The sequence below is a fragment of the Oncorhynchus clarkii genome, chromosome 17 (genome assembly GCF_045791955.1).
Source record: "Oncorhynchus clarkii lewisi isolate Uvic-CL-2024 chromosome 17, UVic_Ocla_1.0, whole genome shotgun sequence".
Lineage (NCBI taxonomy): Eukaryota > Metazoa > Chordata > Actinopteri > Salmoniformes > Salmonidae > Oncorhynchus > Oncorhynchus clarkii.
The window spans coordinates 29343330-29351147 of NC_092163.1; positions in this window are offsets into that span (position 1 = coordinate 29343330).

Consider the following 7818-nt stretch of genomic DNA (forward strand, 5'->3'; position numbering starts at 1 on the left):
TACTTTAGTAAAAGTCTTAAAAGTATTTGGTGTTAAATATACGTAAGTATCAAAAGTAAACATAATTGTTCAAATATACTTAAAAGAAAAATCCACCCAAAACTACTAATTTCTGTCCACATATTAGTGTTACATAACATTTTTGTGAACAAATGTTTAATTTTGTCGTAAGGTTGGTAGCAACACGTGGAAATCTGTTGCAGCTCAAATCGACGACAAAGTCCACAATGCAATGCTTTCTAGGGTATGGCTGGCTAGCTAGCTAGGAAACGTAGCTACACACAACAATACAAAAGTCAATAACAGCATCTATAGTATCTAGTTAGCTGTAAAATCACCTAAACAAGCTGCGCTACCAATTTAGGAGTCTACAATATCCCAATGTTCGACCTGCAGTACAGATCATTGTGCCTCAGAGTGGAGTCTGGCATTCGGTACGAATGCACTCTGGACTGAAGAGGCAGACAAATAGGAGAAATGTGTTTGACCCTCTGTTATTAAAAAGAAAACATTCTCGAGGTAGGAATCAATGGCTCCTTCGAGAGAAGACAACCTATTGCAATTGTATTGCAAGTATTGAAAATGTATGATAGAAGTTTTCACGATCTCTAAAACTCGTATTCCTATATTTTATTTGAAAAAAATATTAACAACAAATCAATACAAAATGAAATGGGGAACAAAAGTATATAAAGAATATACAAAGGACAGTTGGGCTAGGGGGTACAATATCACATTACATAAGGACATTAAGGGACATACACACATTTGTCATTCTAACAGTATTTAATTGGCTTAAAATATTGTTCAATTTCTTTTTGTACGGTAATACAATGTGGTGTTTTGTTTGAAAATTTACATTTGTAAATATGCAATTTGGCCAAAAGAATAATGAAATGAATTACGTAACATTTTTCTACTTATTTCTATCAAAAGTAAATCATCCAAGCAGCACATCTCTCTATAATAGTGTAAAATCTTCATAAATGTGTTCAATTATAAATCTACTTACACAAATAAAATGCCCAAAAAGATGCAACCGTGTTGTTTCTGGGTGGTCATTACAAAAGGTTAAAAAAAAAAATTATGTGGTGCCACACTGTCACGTTCTGACCTTAGTTCTGTTATTATATCTTTGTTTTAGTATGGACGAAAACCCTTACAGAAACACCCACCAACCAAGGACCAAGCAGCGTGGTAACGGGCAGCAGCAGCAGGACTCCTGGTCATGGGAGGAGATACTTGACGGCAAGGGACCCTGGGCACAGGCTGGGGAATATCGCCGCCTCAAGGCAGAGCTGGAGGCAGTGAAAGGTGAGCGGCGGCGATTTGAGGAGGCAGCGCGACAGACACGAGAGGCAGACGAGGAGTGGGGCAGAGTCAGGTTGGAGACCTGATCCCACTCCTCGTGCTTATCGGAAGAAGCGCAGTACTGGTCAGGCACCGTATTATGGGGTCAAACGCACTGTGTCGCCAGTACGCGTTCATAGCCCGGTGGGCTATAGGCCAGCCCCCCGCAAGTGCCATGCGAGAGTAGGCATCTAGCCAGGGCGTGTTGTGCCAGCCCAGCGTGTTTGGTCTCCAGTACGCCGTTTCGGTCCAGGATATCCTGCGCTGCGTGCTTTGTCTCCAAGGCTCTGGGAGGGTGCAGTGCGTTCTATGCCTGTGCTCCTCCCGTGCCAGGCGAATGTGGGTATTGAGCCGAAGGGAGAGGTGCGAGTGGTATGCACCAGAGCTCCAGTGCTTACCCACAGCCCGGTACAACCTGTGCCTGCACTCAAGGAGGGTCCGGGCTAAAGTGGGCATTCAGCCTGGAGGAGTGGTGCCAAGGCTGCGCACCAGAGCTCCAGTGCTCCCCCACAGCCCGGTCCATCCGGTGCCTCCTCCATGCACCAGGCCTCCTGTAGGTCTCCACAGCCTGGTGAGCCCTGTGGTAGCCCCATGCACCAGGCTGTCTCTCTGTCTCTGTCCCCTCCCGCCTGTCCAGCGCTGCCAGAGTCTCCCGCCTGTCCGGCGCTGCCGGAGTCTCCCGCCTGTCCGGCGGTGCCGGAATCTCCCGTCCATTCGGGACCCGTGGCTTGGGTCCCCAGTCCGAGGTCGGCGGCGAGGGTCGTCGCTCTAAAGAGGCCACGGAGGCGGGCTAAGAGGCGGACAAGGACTATGGTGAAGTGGGGTCCACGTCCCGCGCCAGAGCCTCCACCGCGGTCAGACACCCACCCCTATAGGTTCAGGTTTTGCGGCCGGAGTCCGCACCTTTGGGGGGGGGGGGTACTGTCACGTTCTGACCTTAGCTCTGTTTTCATATCTTTTTTTTAGTATGGTCAGGGCGTGAGTTGGGTGGGCAGTCTATGTTTGTTTTTCTATGTTGGTTTTTGAGTTCGGCCTAGTATGGTTCTCAATCAGAGGCAGCTGTCAATTGTTGTCCCTGATTGAGAATCATACTTAGGTAGCCTGGGTTTCACTTTTGGGTTGTGGGTGTTTGTTTTCCGTGTGAGTGTTTGGTCCACACGGTACTGTTTTCGGTTTCGTATATTCACGTCATCGTTTGTTGTTTTGTTCGAGTGTTCTATTGTCTTTATTAAAAAACATTATGGATACTTACCACGCTGTGCATTGGTCCTCCGATCCTTCATACTAATCCTCTTCGTCAGATAGATCCATTCCAATAAGGCATAATTAACATAAGGTATAGATCCTGTTGAAACAAGGCTCGTATAGCTCTATTGTTGTTGAATGGACTAAAAGAAAAACAAATGTTTCCTATTGATGAGTCAACGGGGTTAATTGTAGGTATGTTCTGAGGGTCAGGTCTTGACACACATGGCATCTAAAAACAATTGCAAAATCTTTAGGTGTTACAGGGATCTTGTAAAGTGATGAAAATTCCTTATAATTAAGTAAAAGACCCTCTGTATTTAAAAGTTGGCTAACCAAATAGGATATTATTTCGGAACCAATATTCTAAAAACAAAGTATTTTTATACAATCTGTCCCGATTATTCCATATATGTATTTGTGTGGAGAAAAATTATGCTTATAAATTAAGGACCATGACAAGAGAACCTGCCAATGAAAAGTAGAGAGTTTCACTGGAACTTTGTCTGTCACACCCTGATCTGTTTCACCTGTCCTTGTGCTTGTCTCCACCCCCCTCCAGGTGTCACCCATCTTACCCACTTATCCCCTGGGTATTTATACCTGTGTTTTCTGTATGTCTGTGCCAGTTTGTCTTGTTTGCCAAGTCAACCAGCAGTTTTCTCTCAGCGCCTGGTTTTCCCCAGTCTCTCTTTTTCTCGTCCTCCTGGTTTTGACCCCTTTTTTAAAGGGGTGGGTCAGCTTTAATATTGCGGTAAGACTGTTGCTTCCATTAATGTAAATGTCTGCATTTCCAATCCCCCATATATATATTTTTTGGAGTGTGTATTCATGTATTACACATACTTTTTTAGTGTATACCTTTATCATTCCTCACAAACCCTACCACCCCTCCCCCAATTGGCGTAAACAATAACACTTAGAAGCCTATCCTCAGTTTATACACATTTTATAGACACAATATATTTTACAATAGTCATATTATTTATTTTTAGTCCTTCTTCTTTCTGATGTCCAGCCAGTTTGATTTCTATTTGTAACCGGTATTTCACCATTTCTGAACCTATATATAAATTTTACAGACCCCATATCTTTTACAATGGTTGTTGTTAGTCCCACCCTTCAGCTCCATTCAACCCCTCCCATCTATCTCCTAACACCATCCATTTTGGATTTCTATTTGCCATATATTTTTAATCTGTGATGCTTCACAAAAGTTCTGCACCTTTCTATTCTCATAGCTTCTGCAGATTGCAAATTAAAGAAACATTTTTGCTAAAATAATTATATTATTGATTGACTATGACTTTTCAAATCACCCAGTATAGCTAGCAGCGTTCGTTCTAGGTAAATATTGCAATTCTTGAGCCATTCGTGGACCTGTGACCAAAAACGAGCTACATATGGACAGTACCAAAATAAATTATCTAATTACTCTGCCTCCTGACTTTGCCTTAAAATCTGCAGAGCTGGGAAGATTATATCCCCCATATATATAACATTCTATTGGTTGCAAGAATTTTGCATAATTTGAAGTTTTGAATCCGGTGTTTTGCGTGTCAATTCATAAACCATGTGCCATGGAATAGGTACATCACAAATCTCCCAACTATTTTGCAATTTATATGGCACAGCTGTCAATTTTTTCGGTCCTTAAATTAAATTGGTATGTTTTTATTTAGCACAATTTTCTTTAACCATTTAAGGTCTTTAATGCAGGGCCGACAGACAAGTTTCTTACTTTTCCCCCCTTCTACCTGCCTCTTCCATTTTATTGTTAATGCTGCAATTAGTTGGTTGTAATTTTGGGTAGAGCAAACATGTCTGTGTTAGCTGCATGTGTGGCATAACTCCACCAGTCCTATTTATGATATAATTTACAAAAATGATACCTTTTAAAAAGAAAATATTGAAAAAAACATATTTTTTTTATCAATTAGTATATTTAGGTTTAACTACAATATTTCTTGTACTATTTGTTCTGTCTTTTCAGGTGGATTAAACTGAAATTGCAACTAACTTTCTATGGCTTGTTTAAAAAATTACGATATGAAAAATCACCGAAAGTGAGCAGTTGTAATCTGAATAAAGGGGAAAAACCCCATTCTTGAACATGGGGTGAGACATTCCTACCAATTTACTAGAGAACCATTTCAGATTTAGGTATAACTTTTGTGTGACTGATGCCTTTAGTGAGAGGTCTAATGCTTTAATATTTAATCACTTCTGCCCTCTGAATTCATATTCGTTATAAAAATTGGCCCTTTCAATTTTGTCTGGCTTGCCATTCCAAAAAGAAAAAGAAAAAACATTTTGTTCATATAATTTAAAAAACAGGTCACTAGGTGTAGGCGAAACCATAAGCAAATAGGTAAACTGTGATATGACTAAAGAGTTAATCAGGGTGATTTTTCCACCCATAAACAGGTATTTTCCTTTCCATGGTAGCAAGTTATCTATTTTTGCTAACTTTCTATAAAAATGTATTGGAGTGAGATCATTTCTTTCTGGATTTGTATACCGAGTATGTCGACATGCCTGTCAGACCATTTTTATTGGTAAACTACAAGGTAATGTAGAAGTTGAATTTTTTCAGTGATCCAATACATAATATAGTACATTTATCATAATTTGGTTTTAATCCAGAGAGGTTAGCAAAAGTATCTAGATCCTCTATGAGGCTGTGGAGGGATTCTAATTGTTGTTTTAAAAGAACATGAATCAGCGTACCTGTCACACCCTGACCTTAGAGAGCCTTTTTATTTCTCTATTTGGTTAGGGCGGGGTGTGATTTGGGTGGGCATTCTAGTTTTTCTATTTCTTTGTTGGCCGGATATTGTTCTCAATCAGAGGCAGCTGTCTATCGTTGTCTCTGATTGGGGATCATACTTAGGCAGCCTTTTTTCCATCTTTAGTTTGTGGGATCTTGTTTGTGTGTAGTTGCTTTCTGCACTACATGTAGCTTTACGTTTGTTTTTGTATTTTGTTGTTTTTTCGGTGTCATTTAAATAAAATAAAATGTACGCCTACCACGCTGCACCTTGGTCCAATCCATCTCTAAACGATCGTGATAGTACCTTTGTTTTTAAGCCACAGATTTTTAATCCCTTAATATTGTTGTTGGATTTAATTTTAATTACAGCTACCCCCCTACTTTGTGCAATTTCCGCCTGAAGACATACCCAAATCTAACAGCCTGTAGCTCAGGCACAGAACCAAGGATATGCATATTCTTGGTACCATTTGAAAGAAAAAACTCTGAAGTTTGTGTAAATGTGAATTGAATGTAAGAGAATATAACACAATAGATCTGGTTTAGATAAAACAATGAAAACATCATCTTTAAAATGAACAAGATAAAACAAACATTCAGATAGGATGATGGGGAAAATTTCAGTGAAAAATATAAGAGTGCAACAGTACTTGTGCATAGTTTCAGAATGATAACTTCCAAAATGAGTGTGCTACATGACATTTATCATGAAGTCACCCAGGTGTCCCACACAAGTAGCACAAATGTACCCAAGTGGCCAAATTGAAGGTATACATTTTGAAACAAATAACTATGTACAAAATACCAAAATGGTATTCTAACACCCCCCCCCCAAAAAAAAAATTTAGAAAAGAAAATGGGAAAAAAATAATTATGGATTATAAAATATACGGAGAAAAAAAAAGAAAAAAAAAAAAAACATATATATATATATATATATATATATTTACAAAATAACATGGGTAACTATTTACACACTTTCAATATTTGGAAGACCCTCAGTCCTCTATCAAATCAAATACATGTATATAGCCCCAGCCTAAAACCCCAAACAGCAAGCAATGCAGGTGTAGAAGCACGGTGGCTAGGAAAAACTCCCTAGAAAGGCAAAAACCTAGGAAGAAACCTAGAGAGGAACCAGGCTATGAGGGGTGGCCAGTCCTCTTCTGGCTGTGCCGGGTGGAGATCACAATGGTTGTAGAGGGTGCAACAGGACAGCACCTCAAGAGTAAAAATGAACAGTTTAGGGTTCCATAGCCGCAGGCAGAACAGTTGAAACTGGAACAGCAGCAAGGCCAGGTGGACTGGGGACAGCAAGGAGTCATCATGCCGGTAGTCCTGACGCATGGTCCTAGGGATCAGGTCCTCCGAGAGAGAGAAAGAGAGAATTAGAGAGAGCATACTTAAATTCACACAGGACACCGGATAAGACTCCCATTCGGAGTCAGTGTCACTGTGTAAGAAAATGTTCAGTTAGAATAATTTCACATATGAGCCCTGTATCAACAGGTATAATAAACATATATATATATATATATATATATATGAGTACAGGGAACATAAGGTTGAATATATTATTATTACCTGCTAGATCTATTGTCTCTTTTATATTATGACATTTCAGCTAGATCTACTGTCTCTATTATATTATGACAGACCAGCTAGCTGTACTGTCTTTATTATATTATGACAGACCAGCTGTATCTACTGTCTCCATTTCACTTTGGCCATTGATGTGGTCCTGCCCTCCCCTCAACAGCCTCAAATAGGCTATTTCATGTGGGTTGGGGTGAGGCGGCAGACACACGCATCTCACATTTCATGACATTACATGTTTATATATTGCTTCTAAAATGTAAAGAAAATCACAAATAATATTTTATATTATTAATTTCAAACAAGGGCATTAGCATGATAAGAACTTACCAGTCCAAAACTATGTCCTCTCCCGTTCAAAAAATATTCCTCCACAATCGCTAAATGAATCGTCCTACAACAATCTCTGTCTCACTTTCCCAATCAATTTATTCTAAAATTGTGTGTACATATGTATATCTAGACTTAGATTTAGCTTTCCCTGACTTAGTCGCCATACTGATTGATATGTAAACAGCTGAATCTGTGCGTTTACCAAACAATGCAGTGCGTAATATGTGTTTCTCCTTCCGGTATGAAATTTCAATAGCGAATTACTCTCTTTACGCTGGAGCTTACTACATGGGTTGGTCTTGCAACACATAAACATGGCCTATTGCCATTTACCTCAGCTCATTGGCTATCTACCCAGCTAGATTTCAAGACGATCAGTGGTCATTGGGTTAAAAGACAGTCAATCAACGAAACAGCGGGCAAATCATTGGTGCACAATGATGTCATGACTTGATGTCTTCAAATCGGTTTCTTTCAGTCAATACGTCCCGCGAAATGGCCCATCAGGTTTGATTGTGTTA